This window comes from Heloderma suspectum, chromosome 4 (genome assembly GCF_057233095.1).
Source record: "Heloderma suspectum isolate Gila_16-S chromosome 4, 16-S_ref, whole genome shotgun sequence".
Lineage (NCBI taxonomy): Eukaryota > Metazoa > Chordata > Lepidosauria > Squamata > Helodermatidae > Heloderma > Heloderma suspectum.
The window spans coordinates 269604824-269617498 of NC_139461.1; the positions used below are offsets into that span (position 1 = coordinate 269604824).

Here is a 12675-nt window from a genome sequence, read left to right on the forward strand (position 1 = left end):
AGTGCTGAATCTAGCTCCTTTAGAGTCCTGGCTGATTCTGACTGAAACCCAGAATGGAAACACAGCCCCACTGAAATCAGAGCCACCAGCCCCCACTGCTTATACCAGGTCAGACTATTTGTCCACCTAGCTCAGTGGTGTCTACTGGCTTGTAGTGGTTCTCCAGAGTCTCAGGCAAGAGATTCTCACATCACCTGCTACCTGACCCTTTTTACTGGAGATGCCAGGGATTGACTTTACAATCTGCATGCCGGGCATGTGCTCTACCACCGAGCTATGGTCTCTTCCCCATAAAACACATATGGGCATGAGGCCCTTGTGTGTGTGTGTGTGTGGGGGGGTCTCCTGTAGGCCACCATGTGCTCTAGCTGACCCTCAAAAGATATCTCTGCTGTCAATTTGCAGCCACCACCCATTTTGCAGGCTACTGCTGCTGGGATCTTCCTTGGGGCATCCCTGGAGAGGCTAACCCTCTATGGTCAGCCCTTGGAGTGCAGCTGTCAGAACATCATAGCCCCAGGGAGGATCCCAGCAGAAGCAGCAGCCTGCAAATCCGTGCAGTTGGTGAGTGAGAGAGAGAAGGGAGCAGGAAGTGTGTGCGCGTGCATGTGTGTGTGTGTCTCTTCTGTGTTTTTTCTGAAAGGGGTGGTGGTGAAGGGTGTCTGTGTGTGAGAGGAGAAAGGATATGCATCTATGTTTGTGGGGGAGAATAAATGTGTGTGAAGGGTGTTGGTGTGTTTATAGAGGGGGCTTGTGTGTCTCCATGCACTGCTGGCCCTGACTCCGCCCACCACTAGCCTCACCCACCAATGTGGCCCCTGAGGGATTCCCCAGCCAGCAATGTGACCCTCCACTCAAAAATGGTTTCCCACTCCTGCAAAGCTTCCCAAGGCACTTAGCTGCCCATTGTTGGACAAGAACACTAGACTAGGTAGACCCCTTAGTCTGATCCAGCAAGGCAATCCTTAGGCTTATGTGAATTTTCACACATATTTTCCAGATGACATGGAGATAGTCTCTGTGTAACCCACTCCCCCCCCCAAACAACACAGCTAATTTGTTTCAAAAGCCTAACTGCGGGAAAATGAAAAATAATCTCCATGTGTATATATGTTGTTTTCCTACACAGAAGTGAATTACAATATAGGAAAAGTATCAGGCATGAAGCAGCCCTAACCTTCACAAAAATGGAGAACCCTCTATGCTTCAGTGAAGGCCCTTTCTCTGTCTCCTCCGAGGTTAGGTATGGGTAGCCTGGAGGCAGGCCCTTTTCAGTTGTGGACCCCTATGGGATACCCTTCTGTGCCCTAGAACAGTTCGTCATGGAACTGACTAGAGGGGAGGCGACCTTGGATTTAATCCTAAGTGGTGTTGCCCAGGTCCTAGTACAAGATGAAAATGTTGTTGAACCACTTAGAAACAGTGATCACAGTGCTATCATATTTAAACTGAATCCTATGGGGGAGGAAGACGTAAAGTTGGGGTAACAATAGATGAAGGCTCATGCACCACAACGGAGAGAACAACTCTAATAGTGCCCAATAATAGTCTTCAGAAACATGTAGGAAGAAAGCCAGACTATAAAAGCACATGGTCTTCAATGCCTATACACTAATGCCCAGAGTATGGGAAACAAACAGAATGAACTTGAACTCTTAATTCAGGAGGGAAATTATGACTTGAGAAGTATAACTGAAACTTGGTGGGATGACTCCCATGACTGGAATACAGCAATTGAAGGTTATAACTTGTTCAAAAAGAAGAGGAGGAACAAAAAGGAAGGTGGAGTTGCACTATATGTTAAAAATACATATCTCTGCACAGAAATACAGCAGGATGAGCTTGGTAGCCCCATCAAGAGCATCTGGGTTAAAATAAATGGAGCAAAGAATAAAAGGAATGTGGTGGCTGGAGTCTACTACAGGCCACCCAGTCAACGAGAAGATGGGGATGAAACTTTTGAAAAGCAAATTGCCAAGGTTTCAAGGAAGCATGATGTAGTAGTAATGGAGGACTTCAATTTCCCCAATATTTGTTGGGAGACAAATTCTGCAAAACATGGCCCCTCCAAGAGATTCCTGACTTGTCTTGTTGATAATTTCCTCCTACAGAAAGTAGAAGAAGGAATTGGAGGATCGGCTATCCTTGACTTGATCCTAACCAACAGAAATGACTTAGTGGATAAAGTAGCAGTTATGGGAACTCTGGGTGAAAAAGACCATGTTATACTTGAGTTCTTGGTTCTAAAGGAAGCAAAAGCTGAGTGTAGCCAAACACGTACCCTGGATTTTAGGAAAGCCAATTTTAATAAACTCAGAACAATTATCAATAAGGTATCATGGCAAGGGACTCTAACGAGAAAAGGAGTCCAAGATGGGTGGGAGTTTTTGCAAAAGGAAATCCTAAAGGCACAATTACAAACAATTCCAACAAGAAAAAAACTGGAAGACAACAGAAGAAGCCAACGTGGCTTCACAAAAAGCTTAGAGATGACTTGAAAACAAAAAAAGGACACATACAGGAAGTGGAAGGAAGGCCAAGCTACAAAGGCAGGCAGCACAGAATTGCAGGGATGGCATCAGGAAGGCTAAAGCTGAGAATGAACGGAGGTTAGCGAGGGATGCTAAAAGCAACAAAAAGTCTTTCTTCAGATATGTCCATAGTAAAAGGCAGAGGAAAGAAATGGTGGTTCAGCTATTAAATAAGGATGACAAAATGATAACAGATGTCAAGGAAATGGCAGAAGTGCTCAATTCCTACTTTGGCTCAGTTTTCTCCCGAAAGAGGTTCTATGAGCCCCCTGGCAAAGGCGAAGTACAGGCTGAAGGGGCAGGATTGCAGCCTGAGATCGATAGGCATATGGTCAAGGAACACCTAATTACTTTGAATGAGTTCAAATCTCCAGGGCCAGATGAACTGCAGCTAGAGTAATAAAGGAACTGGCAGAAGAACTCTCAGAACCACTGTCTATTCTCTTTGAGAAATCATGGAGGACGGGGGATGTGCCAGATGATTGGAGGGGGGCTGATGTTGTCCCTATCTTCAAAAAGGGTAAAAAGGAGGAACCTGGGAACTACAAACCAGTCAGCCTGACATCAATCCCTGGGAAAATTCTGGAGCAGATTATCAAGCAATCCATCTGTAAGCACCTTGAAAACAATGCAGTGATTACTCGAACCCAACATGGATTTGTCAAGAACAAATCCTGCCAGACGAATCTGATCTCATTTTTTGATCAGGTAACCTCCCTTGTGGACTGTGGGAATGCTGTGGACATCATATACCTCGACTTCAGCAAAGCTTTCAACAAAGTGCCCCATGATATCCTGATGAGCAAACTAGCTCAAGTGGGCTAGATGAAACAACGATCCGGTGGATCCACAGTTGGCTACAGGATCGGACTCAAGGAGTGCTTATCAATGGGACCTTCTCAAACTGGGGAGAGGTAACGAGTGGGGTACCGCAGGGCTCAGTCCTGGGCCCAGTGCGCTTCAACATTTTTATGAATGACTTGGAGGAGGAGGTGCAGGGAATGCTGATCAAATTTGCAGATGACACAAAATTGGGTGGGATAGCTAATACCCCAGAAAGCAGAAAGAGAATTAAAAGTGATCTGGATAGACTGGAGCGCTGGGCAGAAAACAACAGAATGACATTTAATGGGGATAAATGCCAAGTTCTGCACCTAGGAAAAAGAAACCAAATGCACAGTTACAAGATGGGGGATACGTGGCTCAACAAGACTACAAGCGAGAAGGATCTTGGAATTGTTGTCGATCACAAGCTGAATATGAGCCAACAATGTGATGTGGCTGCAAAAAAGGCAAATGCTATTTTGGGCTGCATTAATAGAAGCATAGCTTTCAAATCCCGGGAAGTACTAGTTCCCCTCTACTCAGCACTGGTTAGTCCTCATCTGGAGTACTGTGTCCAGTTCTGTGCACCAGACTTTACGATGGGTGCATACAAACTGGAGAAGGTTCAGAGTAGGGCAACGAAGATGATCAGGGGACTGGAAACAAAGCCCTATGAGGAGAGAGTGAAAGAACTGGGCATATTTAACCTTGAGAAGAGAAGACTGAGGGGAGATATGATAGTGCTCTTCAAGTACTTGAAAGGTTGTCATAGAGAGGAAGGCCAGAATCTCTTCTCGATCTTCCCAGAGTGCAGGACATGGAATAATGGGCTCAAGTTACAGGAAGCTTGATTCTGGCTGATCTTGAGGAAAAACTTCCTGACTGTGAGAGCAATACGGCAATGGAACTAATTACCTAGGGAGGGAGTGGGCTCTCCCACACTGGAGGCATTCAAGATGAGGTTGGACAGCCATCTGTTAGGGATGCTTTGACTTAGAATCCTACATTGAGCAGGAGGTTGGACTCAATGGTCTTATAGGCCCCTTCCAACCCTATGATTCTATGATTCTATAATCTATATTTAAGTGGAAAATTGCCCAGGAAGTCTGACGCAGTCACATTTGACTTCAAAAGAGGAAACTTCTCTAAAATGAGTGAACTGGTGAAAGGGAAGTTAAAAGGGGGAGTCAAGAGGATTAAATCCCTGCAGAATGCTTGGAGATTATTCAAAACCACAATAATAGAAGCCCAGCTAAAATGTATACCACAGGTTAGGAAAGGTAGCAGCAAGTCCAAGAGGTTGCTGGCATGGTTAACGAGCAGCGTTAAGGGAGCTTTAGAGAAAAGAGAGCTTCTTTCAGAAAATGGAAGGCTTGCCCAAGTGAGAAAAACAAAAGGGAGCACAAGCTTGCACAAAGGTGATGCAAGCAGACAATAAGAGATGCAAAAAAGCATTTTGAAGAGCATATCGCTAACAACATCAAGGCCAACAATAAAGAATTATTTAAATATATCAGAAGCAGAAAACGAGCTAGGGAGGCAGTTGGACCACTGGATGATAATGGAGTTAAAGGAGTACTGAAGAGGACAAGGAGATTTCAGAAAAGCTGAATGAATTCTTTTCATCTGTCTTCACTGCAGAAGATATAGGACAGATACCTGTGCCTGAGCTGATTTTTTCAGGAAGGGATTCTGAGGAACTGAGGCAAATAGTGCTGACAAAAGATGAAGTTCTCAACCTTATTGATAAACTGAAAGCGAATAAATCATCGGGCCCAGGTGGTATCCATCCTAGAGTTCTCAAAGAACTGAAATATGAAGTTGCTGATCTTCAAAGCAAAATATGCATCAGCCTCTGTATCAGAGGACTGGGAGATGGCCAATGTAACACCAATTTTCAAAAGGGGATCCACAGGGGATCCGGGAAATTACAGGCCTGTTAGCTTAACATCTGTTCTGGGTAAATTGGTTGAAGGCATTATTAAAGATAAAATTAGTAAGCATATAGAAGGACAAGACCTGCTGAAAAAGAATCAGCACAGCTTCCGCAAAGATAAGTCCTGTCTCACTAACCTTTTAGAGTTCTTTGAGAGTGTCAGTAAACATGTAGACAGGGGTGATCCGGTAGACATTGTTTAGTTGGACTTCCAAAAGGCTTTTGACAAAATCCCTCACCAAAGACTCCTGAGCAAACTTAGCAGTCATGGAATAAGAGGAGAGGTCGTCTTATGGATCACTAACTGGTTAAAGGACAGAAAGCAGAGAGTAGGAATGAATGGTAGATTCTCCCAATGGAGGGATGTAAATAGTGGGGTCCCACAAGGATCTGTATTAGGACCAATGCTTTTCAACCTGTTCATAACTGATCTGGAATTAGGAGTGAGCAGTGAAGTGGCCAAGTTTGTCGATGACACCAAATTATTGACAGTGTTTAAAACAAAAAGGGATTGTGAAGAGCCCCAAAAGGATCTCTCCAAACTGGGAGAACGGGCATCTAAATGGCAAATATGATTCAATGTAAGCAAGTGTAAAGTGATGCACGCTGGGGCAAAAAATCCCAACTTCAAGTGATGGGATCTGAGCTAGCAGTGACTGACCAGGAAAGAGATCTGGGGTTGTGGTGAACAGCTTAATGAAGTTGTCAACTCAGTGTGCAGCTGCTGTAAAAAAGGCAAACTCCATGTTAGGCATAATTAGAAAAGGAATTGAGAATAAAACTGCCAGCATCATACTGCCCCTATACAAATCTATGGTGTGGCCACTCTTGGATTACTGTGTCCAGTTCTGGTCACCACACCTAAAAAAGATATTGTCAAGCTAGAAAAAGTGCAGAAAGGGGCAACTAAAATGATCAAGGGGCTGGAGCACCTCCACTGTGAGAGAAGGTTACAACAGCTGGGATTGTTTAACTTGGAAAAAAGGAGGGTAAGGGGAGACATGACAGAGGTCTACAAAATTAGGCACGGTGTGGAGAATGTGGATAGGGAGACATTTTTCTCCCTCTCTCAAAATACCAGATCCCAGGGTCATCCTATGAAGCTGATTGGTGGGAAATTCAGGACAGATAAAAGGAAGTCCTTCTTCGCACAGCACATAGTTGAACTATGGAATTCGCTACCACAGGATGTAGTTATAGCCACCAATTTGGATGGCTTTAAAAGAGGGTTGGACAAATACATGGAGGAGAAGGCTAGCTATGGCTACTAGTCCTGATGGCTATGTGCTACCTCCAGAACCAGAGGTAGTGAGCCTATGTACACCACTTGCTGGGGCACATGGGTGGGAGGGTGCTGTTGTGCTCATGCCCTGCTTGTGGGTTCCCGGTTGGCAGCTGGTTGGCCACTGTGTGAACAGAATGCTGGACTAGATGGGCCCTTGGTCTGACCCAGCATGGCTATGTTCTTATGTTCTCAGGGAAGCTTGGCTTGTGCCAACCCGGTTGTCCTTTTGGCACCACGTGAAGACTTTTGTTTAATTTGTCTTGGCATTTCTTCACATTTTATAATGGATTTTCATTTTATGGTGATATAGATCTGCTGGAATTTTTGGTTTGGTAGCTGTTGTTTCTAGTCATTATGTGACTGAGCCCATAACTAGGTAAACTAAAGCTAAGCAGATTTGGGTCTGGCCAGTGCCTGAATGGGAGACTATCTGGAAACCCTATGAACACTGCTCTGAGCTTTGTGGAGAAAAGGTGGTGAGTCCACAAACCAAATGAATACAAATAGCTAACACTGTTCGGGTTTGATGTCAAGCAGAGTCACTATCTTTGAAAGCTTTTTGAGAAGGAAAGAAGAAAGAAGGCATTACAGTCATGCCACAGAACTGCACATGACAGAACCCGATGATGTCACAAGAGAAGAAAACTAAAACCACAATAGGTTCTAAGAATTCCATGTGCAAGGCCATCAGCCACCTGGTTCACAACCTCCCTGGTGTCTCTACAAATTTTTTCTCATATCAAGAGGCTCCTGGGAGGAATTAAAGGTAAATAAGCAGAAATGTGTGGCAAGGTTTAAAACTGATTCCATTATCCATCAATGGCTAATGTCATGAAAAATCTTTGGGGATGGTACAGTCATGATTGTATGTTGTGGCACGACAAGAGGACATCTTACTTCCAAGGAGGAAGGGACTGTAGTTCTAGGGAAGGACCATAGCTCAGTGGTAGAGCACCTGCTTTGTATGCAGAAGGTCCCAGGTTCAAGCCCTGGCATCTCCAGGTAGGGCTAAGAAGGAATCCTTCCTGAAACTCCAGAGAGCTACTGCTAGTCAATGTCAACAATACTGGGCTAGAAGGATGAATGATATGACTGAGTATAAGGCAGCTTCCTATGGTTCTGTATCATGATTTTCCATGCAGAGCTCACCAAAAAGTAACAGAAAGGTTAAGAACATAATACGAGTCATGATAGATCAAGTCCAAGGGCCCATCTAGTCCAGCATTCTGTCCACACAGTGGTCAACCAGCTGCCTGTGGGAAACCCACAAGTAGGACATGAGTGAAATAGCACCCTTCTGGTTGTGTTTCCCAGCAACTGGTACTTCTGGAGATTCACCATGACTGCCACCAATAAGACTGCTGGTGCCCAATATTAGAATGGGAATATGAGGATACAAGATATGCAGGCAGAGTGGAGTGCACACGTGTGCAGATCACACTGGGCAGGTAGGAAACAACATACAATGTGCCTCTGTTATGCTTTTCACTACACATTCCATGCAAACTGTAATGCATTCCAGAGGCCTTTGCAAGTATACAGGGACCTTTGGCAGCATGGTCTCATGAATGCAAAGAGAGAACACATTACATCTGTGACATTACAGAGGCCTCTGTGGAATGTTCTCACTTACCATCAGGTGTTATCTCAGTAATTCAATAAAAACAATGTTTTTATTGCTACAACACACTCCTACGTAAGTACATGTAGGGATTTGAAAGAAGCACTATATTTCCAGGAGGACAAGGTAGCACTGTGTGTTCTTTTTTGGATTCACCCCATATTGTATTTCTACTTCTGGGCAGATGTGTACATGCTAGCAGTATATCCAAGCCCTCAACAATCTACCCAGTATCACCAGTGCTAGTATGTTAAATTATGACCCCTCCTCACAAAAGCGGTCTGTCTTATATAAAATGCACCACACACCCGTCTCAGTCAGAATGGTCATTTCACCTATTAGTCCTTTGCGGTCCATGAAGAAACACAGCACCCTCCATAAAGAAGTTTTCTTGTAATTATATGGGGTCCCACAACACCATGTTTTATCAGGTTGTGCATACTACAGCTAGCCACAGGTGAAAGGGGGTCCTTAGATGGCCTTATTCCTTATTCCTTTTAGCAACCACTCTTTGTTGAATGTTGAGTATTGCTCCTGTAAGGCTGACCAGATATCCTGGCTCTGATCCTTAGCTAGAATCCTACATGCATAGTGATTGTTGATCACCAATGGTCAAAGCCTCACTGCTGCTTTACTTATGCTTTTGGGTTTTTTGCATTTTTTGTTTGGCAGGGTGAGAGAGTTTTTCTCCTTCTCGTACTCTTCCGACACATTTCACCTTCCACAAAATCAAGAGAGGATACCAGGAAAACATAACACCATGGAGAAAGTTGCAATTGCAGTAGACAATGGTAGTGCTTTCAGTCGGTCAGGCTTTGCAGGAGAGGACAAGCCAAGGGTTGTCATGAAGACTACATACTTGCCTCCCACCCATCACCTTGCCCATCGTGTCAGTGGTGAAGACAGCACCAGAAAATCCCGAGCACAACCACTCAAACATGGCATCATAATGGACTGGGAAGCCATGGAGAATCTATGGAGCCATCTCTTCTACTGTGGGTTGAGAGTGTCTACTGAAGAGCATCCCATACTGATGAGTGACTCCCCCTCCAGCCCCACCACAAACAGAGAGAAGATGGCAGAGGTGTTTTTTGAAGGCTTTGGTGTCCCAGCTTTGCATGTGGCCAACACAGGATTCCTATCCCTCTGCTCCTGTGGAAGGGTCACCGGACTGTCTGTGGAGGCAGGGGCGGGGGTTTCCCATGTCACTCCAATGTACGCTGGGCAAACCTGGATGGAAGGCACCCATCGGCTGGATGTGGCTGGGAGGGTTCTCTGCAAACACATGCATAGCCTGCTACTGAATAGCTCCAACAATTTGCAGCTTATTGGGACCTTGGACAAAAAGATGGTGGCCCGGCTTAAGAAACAGTACTGCTATGTGTCCATGGACTATGAAAGGGAACTCCAAGGCGAAGCTTGCCAGGACCCTGTGACAATCGAAATCCCTGATGGGAATGTGCTAACCCTAGACAAAGAACGTTTTTGCTGCCCAGAACCATTGTTCAGGCCACACTTGCTGAGCCAGAGCTCCCCAGGACTTCATCTCTTGGCTTTCCAAAGTCTGCAGAAGGTTCCAGACCAATTCAAAGAAGGCGTCATGAATAATGTTGTCTTATCTGGGGGCTCCTCATTGTTCCCTGGTTTCCCAGAGAGGATGTGCTTAGAACTGAATGCCTTGTTCCATGGTGGAGGGCACCCTATAAAAATTCTGGCTTCTCCAGAAAGAAGCAATGCAGCTTGGCTCGGGGGTTCTTTGGCAGCTTCGCTCAGTTCTTTCCAGCACTTCTGGATGAGAACGGAAGACTATCAGGAGCATGGTGCAGCTTATGTGCATGAGAAATTCAACTAGGTAAAAAAATGCTTCAGCTGGAAGTAGTTTACAATCCCATTCACTAAAACGGAAATAAGGCAGGAGCGTAACAGGGAAGAGAAAAATGGCACACAGCTGGTGTTTCAGTTGTGAATGTATTTTGCATCCAACCAAAATTGAGCACTTGCCGACTTACTGATTTCAGCTCTCAGCTCTTTCTCCTTGAACTCAATGGGACTTAAAGTACTTAACTAGAGCAATTGTGCCCAAACTCATTACTGAAACAAGCTGTTTTTTAGTGACTAAATGTAAATACGGGAAGAGAAAAATGCATGGATGCAAGTTATTCCTAGATTCATAAAAGTATTCAAAGAGGTATCATTCATTATAATATTAATGACTTCACATGTCTATGCATCCAAACTTGATTGCTGGATTAAACCTGCATGCCATACCTGTGGCCAATTTTCTAAAGGAAAAGAGAAAAACAAAAATATCAGATCAAACAATGAACTATTAACACAAAGGCCGCATAAATGTGCTCCCCCTTCGCAATAGCAGAGAATGTGTAAATGTCTTCTTATATGTGTAACCTGATTTATATTTGGATGGGGACTGTCCTGTAGAATCTCAACTGCAGGAAAAGGGCTGCTAAAGACAAGACCTCTGTCAAACGCACACTGCCAAAGGACACTCTGATCCAAGGGTGAGCAACTGGTGGTGCTAGGCAGCATAGCTGATAGTGGGGGGGCGATGGGAGTCGTAGGCCCAAACATCTGGAGGGCCACAACCACAAGTTGCTCACCCCTGCCCTAATCTGCTGACCAAGGATGAAGCTTGATTTGATGTTAAGTACGTCTTTGCATGTAAAATGCTTGTTTTTAAAAATGCAAGTAGTAGCCCCTGTGTGTGTGTGCACACATTAATTATTAGGATCACAGCAGGTGGAGGGTAGTGGTAGGTAAACCTTTCCCCCTCCTGATGAAAACTGCTCCTTCAAAGTTGCTGTTTGCATTGGGAAAGTAAGCTCTCATTGGTGCCAATGGGAGCTTTCCTTCCAATGCAAATAGCAGTTTTGGAAGAGCAGAGTTGCAGTACAGATGAAGTGCTAAGTTTGCTACCTGTGCTACCTCTCTTCAGTTACCTTGGACAACTTAATGTTCCTTTTTCTTCTTTTATTAGAATACAAATGCAGAAACAATGCAGATAGTAAAGACATAATCTCATAATAGGATCTGCATATAGTCTTAGATTGAGTATGAAAAAAATGTAACACAATTCTTGGTCAAGAAATTACAAATTAACATATAATCAACATAAATCCACAATAAAAGCATATAGTCCCTGGTTTGCATAAGATTAGATTGTTCCCAAACAGTATATATAGGTGTACACAAGATCTTATACTTTCAAGCTCCAGTACATTATGAAAACACTTCTCAATGAATATATTCAATTGTCATTCTTTCTTAACCCTAACAAAATGTATTAGTTTGATCATATAAACAACATAATCTTTAACATCCAATCCAATATTGATGGGGTATCTTTCTTTTTCCAACTGATAACCAACAATCATTCTTGCTGCAGTAAGAGAATGAACAAGCATTTCCTGATCCAAATCTAATGGGATTAGATTATAGACTGTTTCCTCCATGTGGATCAGGACTGACTTCCAGTATTCTATAATTTTGGGAAGCAACCAATAAATGCAAGCAATTTCTGCATCAACAGAATTACAGTGCCAGCAGGTATTATGAATGCTTGGGCACATTTTTCTTGGTCTCAGTGGTGTAAGGTATCGTCTAAAGAGCAGTTTACGCAAAGCTTTCTTTAAGATACGCAGTGTTGATTGTGGTACTGGAATCCAGAGCCAATTCCACTTAGCAGCAGCAATATTTCTTGAATTAGTAACATTCTATGCATCTTACTCAATGTGCCTTTTAACCTAGAAGATGAGACCAGAGTTTCAAAAGAAGTAGGTTCTCTCAACTGGTCACATTTTCTTAATAGTGTATTAACCATGGAATGTACCTGAAAATACTGAAATAATGGGACGACCGATTCGTTCTTGTAATTCTGAATAAGCCATTAGTTCTTCCTCATATAAAACCTTCCTTATCTCCACAGCATCATTATTCTCCCATACTTTCATATCCCCAAATATATATGCATTTGCTATTTCCTGGATGCGTGAGAATTTGGTTTGGTTTGCAATTTGTTGCAAATTTACCTAATATGCACTCCCAGAACTTCTACACAAATCCAGTTGCACTCTAAAATCCACACTTTCCCAAACATAGCAAACAAATCCGTCAATTAAAAATGCACACAAAATGTATATCTTAAGAAAATGTGTGCACAAAATGTGCATATTGGGATGAAACTCATACGAAATTAATATATACTATAGGACAGGGGTCCCCAACCTTTTTGGACCCATGAGCACATTTGGAACTTTTGAGAAACTGCTGTAGGCACCAACACAAAATGCCAAATCAGTGGATCACTGCTTTGGTGCCTACCTGTTGTGTCTACGGATCTTAGGCTGCGTCTTATTCAGCAAAAACTTTTGTTTCATGTCTATTGGAGATTGCAACATCTCTTTAATAAGGGGTTGTCTAATTTGGCTAATTGCTGGCAGCGCAATACAGCTAATGCTTC

At 43.6% G+C, this 12675-nt stretch overlaps 1 protein-coding gene and 1 non-coding gene across 2 annotated transcripts in view; one reads left to right on the plus strand and one right to left on the minus strand.

Moving 5' to 3' along the window:
- NECAB3 (N-terminal EF-hand calcium binding protein 3) overlaps positions 1-12675 on the minus strand; it is a 136967-nt gene that overhangs the window by 42964 nt on the left and 81328 nt on the right. The window lies entirely within an intron of this gene.
- Positions 7508-7578, plus strand: TRNAT-UGU (transfer RNA threonine (anticodon UGU)). Its single transcript has one exon. It is a non-coding gene; the product is annotated as a tRNA-Thr (tRNA).